Below are 17548 nucleotides of genomic sequence, written 5' to 3'. Positions count from 1 at the left end.
GACCCACATTCAAGACCCATGATCCCTGACAGCTAGGGTGACCAGATGTCCCTATTTTATAGGGACAGTCCCGATATTTGGGGCATTTTCTTCTATAGGCGCTTATTACCCCCCACCCCCTGTCCTGATTTTTCACACTTGCTGTCTGGTCACCCTACTGACAGCATAGTTCTGACAATGCACCTCAGTGCTGACCTGCAGTATCTCCACTAGCCCAGTGTGTGAGTAAGAAAGGACTATCATGCTGAACTGGCTGCTGGTTTCATAATGTGGACAAAGTTAGACAACAAATTCATGTGTACTTATTAATCTTGTCTCTCACGCTAATGCGCTTACCTTCTGTGCCACCTAATAGTCCTTCAAGCCCTTTGTTCCAATTGTTTGGCTTAGAATTGTAGTCATTTTAGAATATTGTGACTACCTGCTTTTTCATTCTCCCATCATCATAGCATCTAGGCATCACTAGGCCATGCTTAAGGGGAAAAGGGGAGGATACACAGTGAGGTCTATGGATTACTGAGTGCCAGAGCCAATGTGAGTGAAATAATTCTCCCCACAGGGCAGTGTGGGACAGTGTGTAACCTATACTGGCCTGGTTTCTCTTATCCAGTAATCCCCAAACTTCACTAATCCTCACTAGTGCTCCAGTGCAGACTCCTGAAACAAGGCTTACTGCACTGCTCCATGTGCTGTGGGTGTGAAGGGGGACCCACGGATGATGTCAAAAGAGACCATCCAGTTGATGTCTAGGAAGTCTTTTAAAAAGGTTCCTGCTTCCTCTCTCATCCTCAGCAGCAGGCAAGCCAATACCTTTAACTATATTGCTCTCCAAAGTCTTTGTCTAAAAATCTGATAAATCAGATTTAAATGGCATGTCTTGAATTATGTTTGCTTAAAAATCTCCTTTTTATATTTTAATAATGGCTTCTCAACTCCCCGATGATATTTAGAAAGGTGGTTTGGGGGGCCCCTGTCAAGGCTGTATCCCCACTTTGAACTTTAGGGTACAACTGTGGGGGCCTGCATGAAGACTTCTAAGCTTAACTACCAGCTTAGACCTGGTCCGCTGCCACCATTCCCAAAGCTAATTCCCTTCCCTGGGAAGCCTTGAGAAACCTTTCACCAATTCCCTGGTGACTACAGATCCAAACCCCTTGGATCTTAAGACAAGGAGAAATTAACCATCCCCCTCCTTTCTCCCACCAACTCCTGGTGAATACAGATCCAAACCCCTTGGATCTTAAAACAAGGAGAAATTGACCATCCCCCTCCTTTCTCCCACCAACTCCTGGTGAATACAGATCCAAACCCCTTGGATCTAAAACAAGGAAAAATCAATCAGGTTCTTCAAAAGAAGGCTTTTAATTAAAAAAAAAGGTAAAAATCATCTCTGTAAAATCAGTATGGAAAATAACTTTACAGGGTAATCAAACTTAAAGAGCTCAGAGGACTCCCCTCTAGTCTTAGGTTCAAAGTACAGCAAACAAAGATAAACACTCTAGTAAAAGGTACATTTACAAGTTGAGAAAACAAAGTAAAACTAAGATGCCTTGCCTGGCTATTTACTTACAAGTTTGAAATAGGAGAGACTTGTTTAGAAAGATGTGGAGAACCTGGATTGATGTCTGGTCCCTCTCAGTCCCAAGAGTGAACAACCAAAACAAAGAGCACAAACAAAAGCCTTTCCCCCCCCAAGATTTGAAAGTATCTTGTCCCCTTATTGGTCCTTTGGGTCAGGTGTCAGCCAGGTTACCCGAGCTTCTTAACCCTTTACAGGTAAAAGGATTTTGGAGTCTCTGGCCAGGAGGGATTTTATAGCACTGTACACAGGAGAGCTGTTACCCTTCCCTTTATAGTTATGACAGGCCCCAAAACAATTTGTAACACATGTGAGGGCCTATCCCTCCCATTCCCTGCTGCATACGTGCCTGCCTGTTGCATCTTCAGTTTCAGCTTTGCTGCTGCTGCTGAAGAGCCTCTTGTTGGACCTGGGAAAAAGTGTTCCTGTGAGATCTGTCCAGAGCAGCGCATGAGATTAATTTAATCATGCTAGTACATGAGACAGGAAGTGCATGAGACAGGAAGTGCATGCTTCCCAGTGCAGATAGACAGATATGAGCTAGCTCTGCTTGAGCTAGCATGCTAAAAATAGCAGTGTCACTGGGTGTAGCATGGGCAGAGGCTGGGGCTAACTGCCAAGTATGTACCCACGGGTCCGTAGCAGTTATGCTGCTATTTTTACTGTCCTAGATAAAGGAGCTACTGATTGTCTGTCTACCAATGCTGGGAAGCATGCTGCCAGCTGCACTGTAGATGTAGCCTGTGGCACAGCTGGAAACTGAACCCAGTTCTTGTGAGTCTCAGACCAGTGCCTTAGCCACAAGAACAACCTTAAAACTAATCCCCAAAACACAGGTCCTGAACTCTCCTGAAGCGTGTCCCTACAGCAGTGGTTCTCAGCCTTTCTAGACTATTGTACTCCTCTCAGGAGTCTGAAGCCTGATCTCTGCCACCTGGGGCTGAAGCATGTAGCAGCTTCACGGGGCCCCCTGTGGCGTGCAGCCCCAAGCAATTGTCCTGCTTGCCACCGCCTAACGCCGGCCCTGCACTTGCGACCCCCATGACCACCAGGTTGAGAACAGGGCCGGCTCTACTGTTTTTGCCGCCCCAAGCAGCGCGCCGAATTGCCGCCATGGACGGCAAGGGCAGTCTGTGTGCCGTTAGGACGGCATGCGCATTTCCGCGGCGGTGGCAATTCGGCGGCAGCTTCTGTCTTCATCCAGAAGACAGAAGCCGCCAAATTGCCGCTGCGGGCAGCTGAACATAGAAGCTGCCGCCGAATTGCCGCTGCCACATAAATGCGCATGCAGCCCTAATGGCACATGGACTGCCCCCGCCGTCTGCGGCGGCAATTCGGCGCGCTGCTTGGGGCAGCAAAAACACATGGACTGCCGCCCCTTGCAGATTGCCACCCCAAGCACCTGCTTGGAATGATGGTGCCTGGAGCCGGCCCTGGTTGAGAAACACTGATCTAGATGAGTTGACATATCCCCTGGAAGACCTCTGCATACCCGCAGGGGCACGCGTACCCCTGATTGAGAACCAGGGCTGGCTCTGGCTTTCTGGCCGCCCCAAGCAAAAAAAAAAAAAACGCGGAGGCCAGAACAGCAAAGCAAAAAAAAAAAAAAAACCTGCGGTGCGGCCAGAGCCAGGGTGCAGGGGAACTCCCTGCCCTGCAGATGTGCCCCGGCTAGCGGGGGGAGGGAGCGGGGGGAGAGAGAGAAGGGGGGCGGCCAGGACTTCAGCGGGGCGCTGCCACGCGGCCCCTCCTGCCGTGCCCCCTGCCGGGAGGGCTCCGCACCGCTCCAGTCGGCTGGGAGGGAAGGACACGGGCTGCCCTGCCGGGCTTGCTGCAGGACGCTCCCGTCCTCCACGCCGCTGCCCCCTACAGGGCGGCCGGAGCGGAACAACAACAACAAAAAAGCAGCCGTGCCGCCCTAGGATTGGGCGGAATGCCGCCTCCTACAAGCTGCCGCCCCAAGCACCAGCTTGCTCGGCTGGTGCCTGGAGCCGGCCCTTTTGAGAACCACTGCCCTACAGCATCTAGGCCCTATCACTAGATGCCTACAGAAATACCAAGTCCTCTGTCTCCAGAGAGACAGAATACACAGCTGAGAAGGCACACCTCACTTTAATATAACAGCACTAAGATGAATTTATAATAAAACAAAAATAAAGAACAGAGCTTTAAGTGATACTAAGCACTTGCTCTTGTTTGTAAATCTTCTTGAATAGCTTGTGCATTGCCTTTACCATATGTTCCTCACCTGCATGCAGCACTATGTGGTTATGTTGTCACTTCCTGGCACCTTTTTCCTTTTCAGATTTCCTATTGAGATCTTTACTTTTTCTTCTAAGAATTCTGGCATCTGCTCTCTCTCATTTGTTCTGGGAAGCTTCTCCAGGACCATTTCATCTACTGTGTTCTGCACAGTTTTTAGCTGTTCAAAATATTCTTTCCATCACTTATTCTTTACTTGTTCATCAGTTATTTGTCCGCATTTGTCTTTCACTGCCAACATCTTCAACTCATACGTTTTACTCAGTTCGCTTGTGTTGCATTTCTCTTATGTGTTCTTCTGCTTCTCTACATCGTTCAGTTATTTCTCTCTCTCTTTCTCTCTCTGGTCAGCCTGTTGTACTCAGCTCTTATGTCCCCCTTTTATTCTCATTCATCTTATTACACTTGTCACGCAGCCAGGGCCGGCTCCAGGCACCAGCTGAGCAAGCAGGTGCTTGGGGAGGCCAAGGGGATGGGGCGGCACGTCAGGCTCTTCGGCGACAATTTGGCGGAGGATCCCGCGGTCCCTCTCGGAGGGAAGGACCTGCCGCCGAATTGCCTCCGAAGAAGAAAGCGGCGCAGTAGAGCTCTTGCGGATTGCGATCGTGGATTTATTTATTTTTTCCGCCGCTTGGGGCAGCAAAAACCCTGGAGCCAGCCCTGCACTCAGCTACAGCACTTCATCCATTGTGCACCTTGGTTTCTTCATTTTGGCCTTGCAGCCCAACAGTTGTTCAACTGCTCTGAAAATCCCATTTTTAAACTGTCCCCTGTCTCTTCAATGTTCATTTCTTCTTTCACCCGAGGTGTGTTCTTTTTCCACATCTTCTTTGTATTCTTTCCTGAAATCTGGCTCTTTCAATTTGCCCCCTTCATAGATCTTAGTTCTTGGCACTTTTTTGATTGCTTTCAGCCTCAACCTTATTGATACCAGCACTTACTTATGATCTGATTCGACATTGACTGCAATGATCTGTACAGCAACACACTTGATTTCCATCTCTGATTCACAAATACAAATTCTACCATGCGTTTCATTTGCCCATCAGCAGATATCCATGTCTACTTCCTCTGCACCTTTCTTTGTTGAAATAGCATGTTTGTTATCACCAGGTTGTTGCTTAAGAAGAAATTTAGTACCCTTTCTCCTCTTTAGTTTTCTTCCCCTAGTTCATACAAGCCTATTACGCTAGCCCAGGCATTACAGTCCGATCCCAGTTTTGCCTTAAAATCTCCCATCACCAATAACTTGTCTTAAAATTTCCTGTATTGTTTTCTGTACATTGTTATACATTTTGTCAATTTCTTTGGGTTCTGCTACTGTCAGCACATGTAATTGTACTATTGCACCAAATTTGATTCTGAATCTCTCCTTCAACATACAAGGAGAAATTGGGTTAAATGTCATAAGAGCCTGGCTTGCCTTCAGCTTTCAGAATCAATGCAACTCCATCCTGGTGTCCACCATCTTCTCTCTCCGATGTCAATATCCTATGTTCGTCATGCTAGAATTCTCCTTTACCATCCCATCTTGTTTTGCATAGACCGATTGATTTCCCACTAATATCTTTTCAACTCATGCATCATTACTGCAAGAGCTTCAGCCTGGTATAATCTTACATCATGTAGTTCCCTGTTCTGCATGTTATGTTTGTATTTGTTCTCTACATACTTTTTGCCCCCCACCTCAGTTTATGATCGGTGAAAGTGGCCTTTGTTTGTCCAAGCCAGCAGCCTCTTCTTTCGTTTTCCAGTCTTCATTCTGTTTCTATGGTCCAATATTTGCCATGTGTTCAACCCTGACTCCTTGGCTTTGTGGTGGACCAGCGTATTGTAATCTGTCTACAACACTGTTCTAAGCTATCCACTAGCTTGCTCCGGCACCATTTCCGCCAATGTTTATACTTTCCAAATTGTTTTGTTGGCTTCACCAAAGACTGTGAGTGTGTGTGTGTGTGTGTGTGTGTGTGTGTGTGTGTGTGTGTGTGTGTGTGTGTGTATGTTAGCTGTTCAGCAGCTTTGTGGAACAATCTACCATGTACAATCTTTTAGTATGTGATGCAAATGTCTTTTTAGTTTGAGGAAAGAGCAGCAGTGCACTTGGACAGTCAGCCATTCTTGGATGGTGTGTGGCTGGTGAAATCAAGTGGGTATGTCACACCAGCTATGAATGACTACAGACTAGGGCAGACAAATGTATCATGGGCTGACTGTTGCACTGGCTAGGCTGCCCTTCCTGTATAGCCTACCTGCTGTAATGGATGAAATGAGACTCTAAGAAGACAAAAATGGACAAACACACACACTGTACACTAGCTATTAATTTACAAAACTAGCGACAGTACTAGCAAAATAAAGCCACCGATGATGGATGACAGAGTTGAGTTATTTGTGCCCTTTTTGGTCCAACTTTCCATACTCCCTTAAGCATTTGCCTGCTGCACATTACTCCAAGAGCAAAACACAGTTTGCCTTTTACATATTTTAAGTCAAAACTTTAATGATAGGATATTCCTGCAGTGGGACTAATTCAACCATGATGTGTAGCTGCACTGACTTCAGTGGGTTACACCAAGCATGGATTTGGCCTAATGTGTTTTAAAGCTCTGTTTATAATATATCTGAATCCCTTGGACCATTAATCTTTAAAGTTTCCCATTCATGCCCATAAATACATTAACTAACAGCTCTTCCTAGCTATCTTAATTATGCAGGTCACATACAGGTTGCTATAGTAACCCTGCAAGCCATGTAAGAGAGGGAGGAATAATATATATATATATATAGGCATACACTCCCTGATTAATGTTAAGGGCGGGTAAATCATTGGATTAGGCCCTTGGCTTGCCCTGCATCAGAGAGAGCTTTGAAAGCTAAGACGTTGTGTGGCTGTTCATGTGGGACATGGTACTAATTACAAAGGTGCCATTCATTGAAGAGTCCTAGTGTTATGACACATTATTTTAGTTTGTTGCAGTCTACAATTATATGTCCTTGGAAGATGATCCTAAAATTCACCTCAGGTGTGAACTTGACTTCAGGGAAGGAGATATTGTTTGGGTATATTTGACCAAGAAAGGATGTTTTTTGTGAGGCAAAGGTAAGTCCACTAAATTATTGCACAAATGGCTACACTGATTTCCGATGAGATACCAAACTATAGAAAGTTAAATGCAATACCAGTAGAGGGCCAGATAGTTTCCTCCTATGGGAAACCCTGCTCTGAGCAAGGTTAGACAAACCAGTGATTAAAATGCAGGCACCCTTTTCTATCTAGCACTTAAATTATTGTTACTCCATTGAGGGAGCTGTAGCAATTGTAACATTGATGGGAAATTTTAAGGAAAATAATTTAATGTAGACACCTCTGAATTGTACTTCCATTTGGAATTTCAGAGTGACGCTGCTCCACAATGAAATAACTCTCAAGTGTATGCCAGCTAAATGAAACAGAGTTAAAATTGTTCTCTCTTGTGAACCTTCTTGACATCTTCTGTTTTACAAAGAAACCATTTCATTTCTTTAAAAGGATCCCAGCTCTCTTCTTTGTGTGTCACCCTGAAAAGCCAGATCATTTTTGCTACCTGCTTTGTTGAGACTGTCAACCAGCTCTCTGAGAGTGTCTAGTACTGTATTGGCTGCATTTTACATTTAGGAGGGGGGGAAAGGACCCTGCTTCAGAAATTCAGCTTGTATTGCTTTCCTTCCCTCCAAGTACAAAGGATGTTTTGTTTGTGCTCAGGATCCTGCTAAAAAGTTTGGCTGTGAAATTAACTCTGCCTTGAGAATGGGAAATGGGTAGAGCACATGGCCTGAGGCTGTTGGATGCTAAGTTCCCCTCACGGCTGCTCTCTTTCACATACTAAAAGGACTTTTGTACTATGTGGTAGATTGTTCCTCACAGCTGCTGAACAGCTAACAAAAAAGCACACACTTTTTGCTGAAGCCTTGATAGGAATGATTTCATGATCCCGTTGAATATAAAAGACTTGAGAGAAAGTACTTTCCCCATATTTTCATCTTTTTTTTTAAGCTGGTTTTAAGAAATGGCTGTTTATGTTTGTTTGTTTGTTCATCCAAGTTTTTGTTATTTTTTAATAAGACTGTAAGCTTCAGAGCTGGTCAGAAAAATTCCACTGCAACTAAGTTTCAGCAGGAAGTTGGTGAAAAGTGGAATTGTGAACTCCCCACTTCCCTTTGTTTCCAAACAGCTCCAGCCAACATCCCAGATACTGCATGCAGAGATGAATAAAGGAACTAGTCCGACACCTATTGACTTGATAGATATTTTCCCATTAACTTCAATATGAGAAGGATTGGGCCATAAACTCTGTTGATAAAAGATGTGATCTTGAAAACCCCTTACTCAGGCTGGAATTAAACTGTTTGCATCAAGTCTAGTTACATGAATAAGTATTCACAGGATCTGGTTTATGTTCGTTTGTTAATTTCTCTCTCTTAGATAGACAGACAGACAGATAGATATAGATAGATGAGAGCGGGAGGAGTTGTGTACATTTCCTTTATGTAAAAATTGTTTTGTATGTAGAGTGTAAAGCAAACACTCAGAAGTGCTGAATACCTATCAAAATCTGTCATAGAGTAAGAGAGAGACACCCACCCATACATTGGGATATACATAAATGCAAGAGTTCATACTATTTGAATAATTGAAATAGCAGCTATGTGCTTAAATCATTTACATATTAATGATGGTAGGTGGGGATGTCCCTCATTTAAAGGAACACACATTTCCCCCACAAAAGACAACGGCTCACATATTTGGAGCAAATAAAGAATGTGTAACTTCTCCAAAACACATGTAAGCATTTCAGTGCATTGACAGCACACTGGAAGCTGTCTGGTGTCATTCTTAATAAATTCCATAGCATTGAACTTGAGAAGAGACAAAGGATTTGCAAGGATAATTAGGCATAAGCTGGAAATCCAAAGTCCTCAGCAACTTTTTAAATCAGAGAAGGAATGGGGTACAGAGTTCAGGATTAATGGGTTATGACTGTTTCCTTCCAGGTTTTGGGCTAAAATGGCTTAGTGATCTGACCTTTTGCTCTGCTGTCTGGTGCCGCAATTTCAAAAGCTGTTTTGGGATTAAAACTTTGGAGTGCTTGGTTAGCTTGATGATCACAGATGCATGTAGAGGAAAGCGAGAAATAATCCAGACTACAATTTGTCACGTCGTTCTACATCTGCTGGGAATCCTATCACTTTAACTAGTTGCTGTCAGTGCTGCAATGAGACATGAGGAAACAGAGAAGAAAATCATAATTGTTTAAAAAATATATTTAAAATTTTCTCATATGTGAAATGGAAAGTTTATTTTTTCAGTATGTTCTCCCCATCAAGCCCTGGTTGATATTTCAGTATTGTTTGCTGACAATAACGTTACTCTGTTGGGGTTAAAGAAGATTTGAATGGTCTTTTCTGTTCTGCAGAAATAGTGGCTATCAAGGGAGATGCGATATATTTTGATGAGAAGTATGGAAGAGATAGTGCATCACAATCTCTAACCTGAGGCCTTCAGTCTCTAAAAAGAGCCATCTGTTAACTTTAAAAAGCACTTGCATTGATTATTTATATTTTCATTTTTCGTTTTCTATATTTCTATTTAAGTTGGATTTTCCCTATATAAACACTGTAATGGTTTTCTCAGGAGATGCATACTGAAACTTAATGTTAAGCTTCCTGATTACATTACTGTGATACAATTTATGCTTCTGGTATCTTCCAAACAGAAGGAAACAGGATCAAGCATGTGTAACACATATTGCTACTTATACAGGTTGAGAGAGAGAGAGGGGTTTTTTCTGTTTTTCCTTTTCAAATATTGCTATCTGCATGAAAACATTGGCTGATCAACTGCATGCAGTTCTCTGACCTTGATTTTCATGTCAGAGTGCGGTCATATTTCATCCCAAATGAAGAATAAATTTAGGTCAAAGAGGGAAATTATTTGATGATTAATACCACTCCTTTTCAGATCCACAAGGGGGGAAAGATAAGGTAGCACTCAAAATCAGCAGATGGGAATGTGAAAGATCTTTGCCCCTTTACGCATCTGTGTAGGAGTAGAGACAGGACATGAAGTGGTAAGCTACCATGCAGATAATTATGCGTAGCCTCAACTTTATTAATTAAATCAATCGAACCTTATGAACTGTGAATATTTGACATTTAACATCACTGCTGTTGTTACCCAGCAGCAAATGTGTCCCATGCAGTATTCCGTATTCCATACTTAGCAGCTTGCAATAAAGGTCCTTCACTCATGGGACAGAGACCACCCATAACCTCTCTTCACACAGCCAGCCATCAGGATTTGGCTTCATACCAAAATCGCATACTCTTGCCTCTTCCTCATACTCAGAATTATGGCACTGTTGATGGATGCGTCAGTCTATGCTGGAAGTTGAAATCCAACACCTTGTCTCAATCCTCACTGCTGGTCCTGACTTTGGTCCCTCTCAGTCTTATACTAGGGACTGGAGTGAGTTAAATTGCCCCAGCTAGTGTCCCTGTACCTCACTGGATTCCTGCCATTAGGGTTGCCAGAGATTAACTTGGACAGTCACTCCTTGAACCCCAATGGGTTAACCACAAACAGTTTCAAGCATCGAGGGATGTACATTGCACCCACATCAGAGTTGTACACTCCAGCCTTATGAGAGAGATTAGGGAGTTCATCCTTTGTGCCTAATGATTGCCTCTCATCATCTTCCCAGTGCACATTGCTATCTGCTTGCTAACCTCTTTTCTGGACTAATCAGCTCTGTCAGTTCTAACGGTTCCCCTCCAAGCCCACCTTATATGCATTTCAGCCCATACTTAAGTGAGTTGTGGGGACAGCTACGTGGCTGGCCAAAGCCCGTAACCTTGATCTACAAACTAAGTGTGTTGCTGAATCCAAATGATTTTCTTCCCAGTGCACTATTAAAACATCTTATGCTAAACTGAAGCATCAAGGAGTGGAGCAGAGGCATTCATTAATCTCTCAGCGACCCCTTATCCTGCATTGTGTGGTCTAGGGTATTTCACTTAAATTCTGTGTTTCAGTTTCCATATCTGTAAAACAGAGATAATATTTACCATAATAACCTCATAGAGGTGTTGAGAGACAATCAATTAGGGCACGATTATGTCCTTGTCCTACTTAGCCAAGCTGGGAAGTGAGGGGGAATACGGTCTCTGGTCTGCCATGAAGCACAGACGTGGCTCTCCAAGTACTCCCCACTGCGAGCAAGCGGGGGGGGAGGGGGGGAAGATTGCGCAGAGAGAAGTAGGAAGTGGACAGAACCATGGCTCTGCCTCCTCCTACTTCCTGGCCTGAGTAGCGGGCCAGATGTGAGCAGAAACAAAGCTGTGCCTTCTTCAAGGGCTGCTATAGCTTACTTACCCATCTGTGGAACAAGAAATGGCACTGTGTATCCTGGAGCCATTCCTGGGGTGGATATTGTGTATGCACTGCCTCTTGCTCGGGGCTGGGTCCGAAGCAATAAGGACTATAAACTAGTCCTTAGTGTCAGCGAAGTGCACATGCAATAACAGCATTGCTGTTTAATTAAATTCTGCTTTTTCTGTGGTTGATTGTATTCCTTCTCTGATTTCATATTGTCACTGTGCCATTAAGCCTGATTAAATGTTTCCATTACTTGCTGTGACATTGTATTACATATAATAGAAATATGCATTTTGGAGCCCTTCTGTATATATTTTACTTTGGAGAAAACCTAAGCTTGCTTGACTGTTTGTCTATTTCTTTAAAGGTGGATAGAAGGCAAGGTTTAGCTCCATTGTCTTCTTTGAAGAAATTAATTTTGGATGACCAAAGAAACTAAAGGAAATACAGTGAAGGTACAGCACTCAAGGTATCTGCATGGATTATTTATATGAAATAGCTTGCTAAAGTGCAACGCTGCATGGGGAAATCAATGCGGAGTTGCAATTCGCTTTGTTCTTTCAATTAATTGTTTCTGCTGTTGTGGTTAATATGATTGTAATTCTGAATTACGTTTGCTCCTTCATTTCTATATCTAATGTTAACTGTTACACTAAATGTGAAAAGAAAGGTTAAAACAGATATTTTCTTTCTTTAGCTTTTGGGTTTCCCTAGAAACAAGAAAACAGCGAAAGTAAGGTCAGAAATGCAGCTCCATGACAAGTCATTGATTCAAATTTGTCAGTCTCAGCTTAGGAGAACTGGATAAATGAAACTGCCAAGGAATCCAACTCTTAGCTAATTTTGGCAGGTATTTGATTTGTAAAAATAAAGTATGCTATGTTTGTTTATTCTGGTAAAAAGAATCAATGGGAATAGTTTACTGCAAAGACTCACTGTGTCAGGAAAGCATAAAAATAATGTTCTTTCATCCTGGCATATTTTCCTGAGTAGCTTTACACTATCACCATCTGACTATCAGTTGTCTGAATCTCAGGACTGTATTCCTTCCATCTTTCATATACCGTATGACAGCCAACACTCTTCATATTATAGTGCTGATCTCCTTTTTGGTTATGTTCGCAATATTTTCAAGGCATTTAATTCATTTTTCAAAAGATGAAAATGTGTTTTTTCAAAACCTAGGGCAAACAGGTTTTAATGTTAGTGTAAAGGTCATTCCTAAAAGTTAATTGCTTTATAAATAGCCAGATTGAAAACGCATAAGAAATGGAGGGAACAATCTGCTTACTATATGCCAAGTCAGGGAAAAGCTATAAAAACAGACTCTAGGAAATGTTGTTCTTGCCTGAGATTAGTTATAAAACTGTTTGCAATAGTTTATTGCCAACAAAACTGTCACTTTCTAGTACTTTGGGCCAAATTGTACAAGTCATGTGAATACAGATCTCTACTTCTCTTTCTAAAGCACTTCAACAGAAGTGAGAGGAGAGTTTTCAGGATCAGTCTCTTTAACTGAAGGTCACAGACGTCACATGATCAAGCTGTTCATTCTAAAACTTGGCTGGCCCACAGTCATTCTTGTTGACACTATGGGTGCCTGCAGCAAAGAACATGAAGGGAGCTAAGACTTCATGGCCAAAGGAGTCTTTCCATGTCCCCCCAGCTCCTTTGTTACTTGGATGGGTCCTATGCCCTGAAGGATAACTTTTTCTGAGAGAGAAAGTTTAATCTATCAGATAGAACCCCTATTCTTGTGTCTGGCTGAGCAGTGCTCATCAGAAGATAGGTGTGGGGGCACAACGTGGTCCTTTGTTCTCTAATTGTGGCCTGACCTGGGTCAGGTAGACTCCAGATCTACATTTACAGCATTCTCAGGACCACCCTAACTTATGTCTACCTACTCACATTCCCAAGAGGCCACTTAGGCAGACAGGAATAATCAGAGTTCAGAGATTGTCCATCCACACCCACTTTTCCCTGGGTTGTACCCCATCCATCCGGGGCTACAGGTGGGTTGGCATAGAGTTATTACATTAGCCCCATACATCACATAGGGATTCCTGATGTACTGTGAGAATTCCATAGTGTTCAGATCCATGGGCTTTCACTGCTCCTTTGTGTTGGTGGAAGTTGCTCAGGGAGAGTATGGTGGATTCTAGAGCAGGGTTTCTCAAATTGTGGTCTGTGGACCCCTGGGGGTCCGCGAGGGTACTCCAGGGGGTCTGAGAGTCATGTCTGGGGCCACCGGCCCTGCTGATCAACTCCTCCCCCTCCCTCTCAGTGCCTCCTGCACTCCAGGGAACAGCTGTTCCGTGACGCGCAGGAGGCGCTGGGAGGGAGGAGGAGGAGCAGGGATGGGGCACGCTCAGGGGAGGGGTGGGAAGAGGCATATCAGGGGTGTGGCCTTGGGGGAAGGGGTGGAGTGGGGGCGGGGCCTGAGGCTGAGTGGGGGATTTAGGGGTCCGTGAAAAATTTTAAAACAAAATGTGGGTCTTTGGGTTGCTAAAGTTTGAGAAACGCTGTTCTAGAGTCAATCTTGCAGGCTTTTGCATGTGACTATGTAAAATGTCTTTAAATACATTTAGGTGTCTGCCATCCAAAGAGCTACTGTTTCTCTCCCTGTATGACAAGCCCATTATTAAATATTTGTTTCCCATGTAGGTACTTACAGACTGTGATCAAGTCACCTCTTAACCTTCTCTTTCATAGAATCATAGAATATCAGGGTTGGAAGGGACCTCAGGAGGTCATCTAGTCCAACCCCCTGCTCAAAGCAGGACCAATTCCCAACTAAATCATCCCAGCCAGGGCTTTGTCAAGCCGGGCCTTAAAAACCTCCAAGGAAGGAGACTCCACCACCTCCCTAGGTAAAGCATTCCAGTGCTTCACCACCCTCCTAGTGAAATAGTGTTTCCTAATATCCAACCTAGACCTCCCCCACTGCAACTTGAGACCATTGCTCCTTGTTCTGTTATCTGCCACCTCTGAGAACAGCCGAGCTCCATCCTCTTTGGAACCCCCCTTCAGGTAGTTGAAGGCTGCTATCAAATCCCCCCTCATTTTTCTCTTCTGGAGACTAAACAATCCCAGTTCCCTCAGCCTCTCCTCATAAGTCATGCGCTCCAGACCCCTAATCATTTTTGTTGCCCTCCGCTGGACTCTTTCCAATTTTTCCACATCCTTCTTGTAGTGTGGGGCCCAAAACTGGACACAGTACTCCAGATGAGGCCTCACCAATGTCGAATAAAGGGGAATGATCACGTCCCTCGATCTGCTTCTCTTTGTTAATCTAAATAATGTGGCAAACCTCCTTCACCTTGTCACCCGCAGTGTTTCTCCCTCCAGTAGTTGGGGAGTGGACCTGGAGTAAATCAGTCCTACTTTGGATGTTTTTAATTATTTGCTTTGGTTTATTTTTCAGTATTTACAAGGTGGGCCTCGGGATAGGTCTGAGTGGTTCTTTCGAGCAAAAACAAACTCACAATACAAAAGATATACATTTGCTTGCCCCCTCCCCAGAGTGCCAACTTATTACACTGGCTTCTGGTTGCCAGCCCTTCCCCAAACAGAAGTAAACTGGATTGCTTCCCCTATGGGGAAAAGACCAGCCTTCCACCTAGGAGAAGCCTTTTCTCCCTGCTGCAGCTTGTTTCTCATCCCTCCTCCCTCTCTCTCACCAGAAGAGGAGTTTTTAAAGGTCACCAGCAGCCCTTATTTGGGCTCACGTATCTAATTAATCTGAGATAACATTTTTGCAGTTCATAGGGAAAAGGGTCTTCACCTTTCTAGGACTGTGTTCCACCACTCTCTTATAGCTGTCTGGTCTGACTTTGTCACATAAGATTGTTCTCTTTGAGTATATCAATATAAGGCATGGCTCTTCTCTGAACCTTCTCCAGTTTATCAAAATACTCTAGAGTTGTAGGTTTATAAAGTCATAGATTTTAAAGCCAGATGGAGCCGTTAGACCATCCATAATGACCTCCTGTATAACACAGGTCATAAAATTTCACCCAGTTACCCTAGTATTGAACCCAATAACTTGTATTTGGCTTCTCAGAAAGGCATCTGGTCATGATTTGAAGACATCAAGGGATGGAGAATCCACTACTTCCCTTAATAGGTTGTTCCAAGAGTTAAATCACCCTCACTGCTAAGAAATTGTGCCTTATTTCCAGTCTGAATTGAATTCCAGCCATTGGTTCTTGTTTTGCATTTCTCCACTAAAGAGTCCTTCAATACTCAGTATTTTCTCCCCATGAAGGTACTTATACACTGTAATCAAGTCACCTCTCAATCTTCTTTTTGATCAATTAAACAGATTGACCTCTTGAAATCTCTCACTGTATTTTTCCAGCCCTCAAATAACTTGTTTGGCTCATTTCTGCACCCTCTCCAATTTGTGCTGGGAACTGTACAAACATAAAGTAAAATACTGCCAGTGTCCTGAAAATTTCACAGTCCAGAAGAAAAACTATAGTAAGTTCAGCCGACATCAATAAAAACGCAGTATTTGCCACATGGCAACAACTCTATTTCCTGTTGTACGAATCAGATGTTACCATAGTTACTGCAGGTACTTGGCGTATTGAATGTTGTGGTTTCAGTGGTTCTCACTGAACGAAAGACCCAGGAGATGAAGGTATAGATGAGCAGGGACCCAGTTTTATTGCAGTAGTATCAGAATACTCCTGCACACTTCTTATTGGGGGTAGAAAGCCAGATGCATCACTGTTACATAAGCCTGCTGGCCAGACTGCAGAGCGTTGTACTGATAGGAATATGAGAAGTGTAAGTCCCTTTCAACCTAGCAGAAGTGAAGCTAACATCTATTTAGGTGATGGTAGCTGCTGTGCTGCTGCTGCTGTTATTGTTGTGCAGATATACACAGAGTTACGCAGATACATTTTAAAAAGACTGTGTCTCTGCCCTGAAGAGTTTACAATCTAAAATTAAACAAAAATAACGGGGGGAGTAACAGATCCTTAGGAAGAGGATAAGGAGAAGGGAATATGAACGTGAAAATATAATCTGGTAGGTAATGAGAGTTCTGTTCATCTTTAGGATCTGAATTTGCAACGTGCTGCACACCAGCAATATCTACACAGTAGCCCCGTACTAAGAACTTGGCCTGTTCGGTCTTTAAACCACCTTTGTGATCTGCTGATGCTGGGTCAGCCATGCACTGGGCTGGCATCTGTGTACATTAGAGCAGCCTTAGGACTTCTCTAACTTATGCTAATAACCAGTGGCCACAAAGGGGCTATTACAGAGATGGAGAATCAGTGGGATGCAGAAGAGTCTGGCCTCTCCCTTGGCCATGGTCCTATGCCAGCCATAAGGAGGGTGTTGGAATAGGGTACAGCTGCCCTAAGCTGCTCAAGGATCCCCGCCACTGGGGTGATCCTCCCAATACAGGCTGTGCCAGCTTTAGAGTGATTTTGCACCATTGGTGCAGTGCAAAACAGCTGAAATGAAGGGGAGACTCTGGGCCAATATGTTCCGCTTGTCAGGTTTCCAAGTTTTTCAGTGCCCAAGGGGAAATGGTCACAAAGAAGTTTGACTTCTGACTATGGAGGTCATATGGTGTATACTGAATCCTTTGCTATAGGAAGTAAAACTTAACTGTACAGCTCCTTGCCTTTGTAACTATTGATGCAAATAGCAAATGTCTTTCCTTAGCAAATAATTTTCAAGTTATTAGATTCTAAGAAAGTTCTACATTTTTATTCCTGGTAATACATTAAAATGGGTCATGGTAACACTGTGTGTTGCCCAACAGCTTTGTAAGTAGTAATATTGCTGCTTATGGGTGAAATTCACTCCTAGTTCGGAGGGCCTTCATAAGACCCTCTGCATCACATAAACCCTGCACTAGGACTAACTATGGGGATTGCCAGTTGAGAGCCTGTGCAGAGGTGCCTGCACATACCAAGCAAATAGTCTCTGCATTGGCCCTGTAAAGACAGGTGCAGAAATCTCTTTTAGGGACAGATGGGGTTGGTCTGATAGCAAGCCAGGGAAGGGGCAACAGAGACTGCGACCCTGTCACAATCACTGTGGATTGGTTGCAGCAGCAGCAGCCATGGGGAACTGCTTTAGCAGCCTTGCACTCCTGGATTTAGAGGTGAATTTGGACTACATGGACTCCAACTTCCATGGACTCCACTGACATAAAGCCTGAATATTTGGATATCATGTGGTGGAGTGAATTTCACCTTGTGTGACTGAGATGACTAAAGCTACCTACCTTGAAGAACACGAAGTTCTTCCAGCTGTTATCCAGAGTA

This window comes from Emys orbicularis, chromosome 5, assembly GCF_028017835.1.
Source record: "Emys orbicularis isolate rEmyOrb1 chromosome 5, rEmyOrb1.hap1, whole genome shotgun sequence".
NCBI classification, from domain to species: domain Eukaryota; kingdom Metazoa; phylum Chordata; order Testudines; family Emydidae; genus Emys; species Emys orbicularis.
This window is presented reverse-complemented; position numbering follows the sequence as displayed.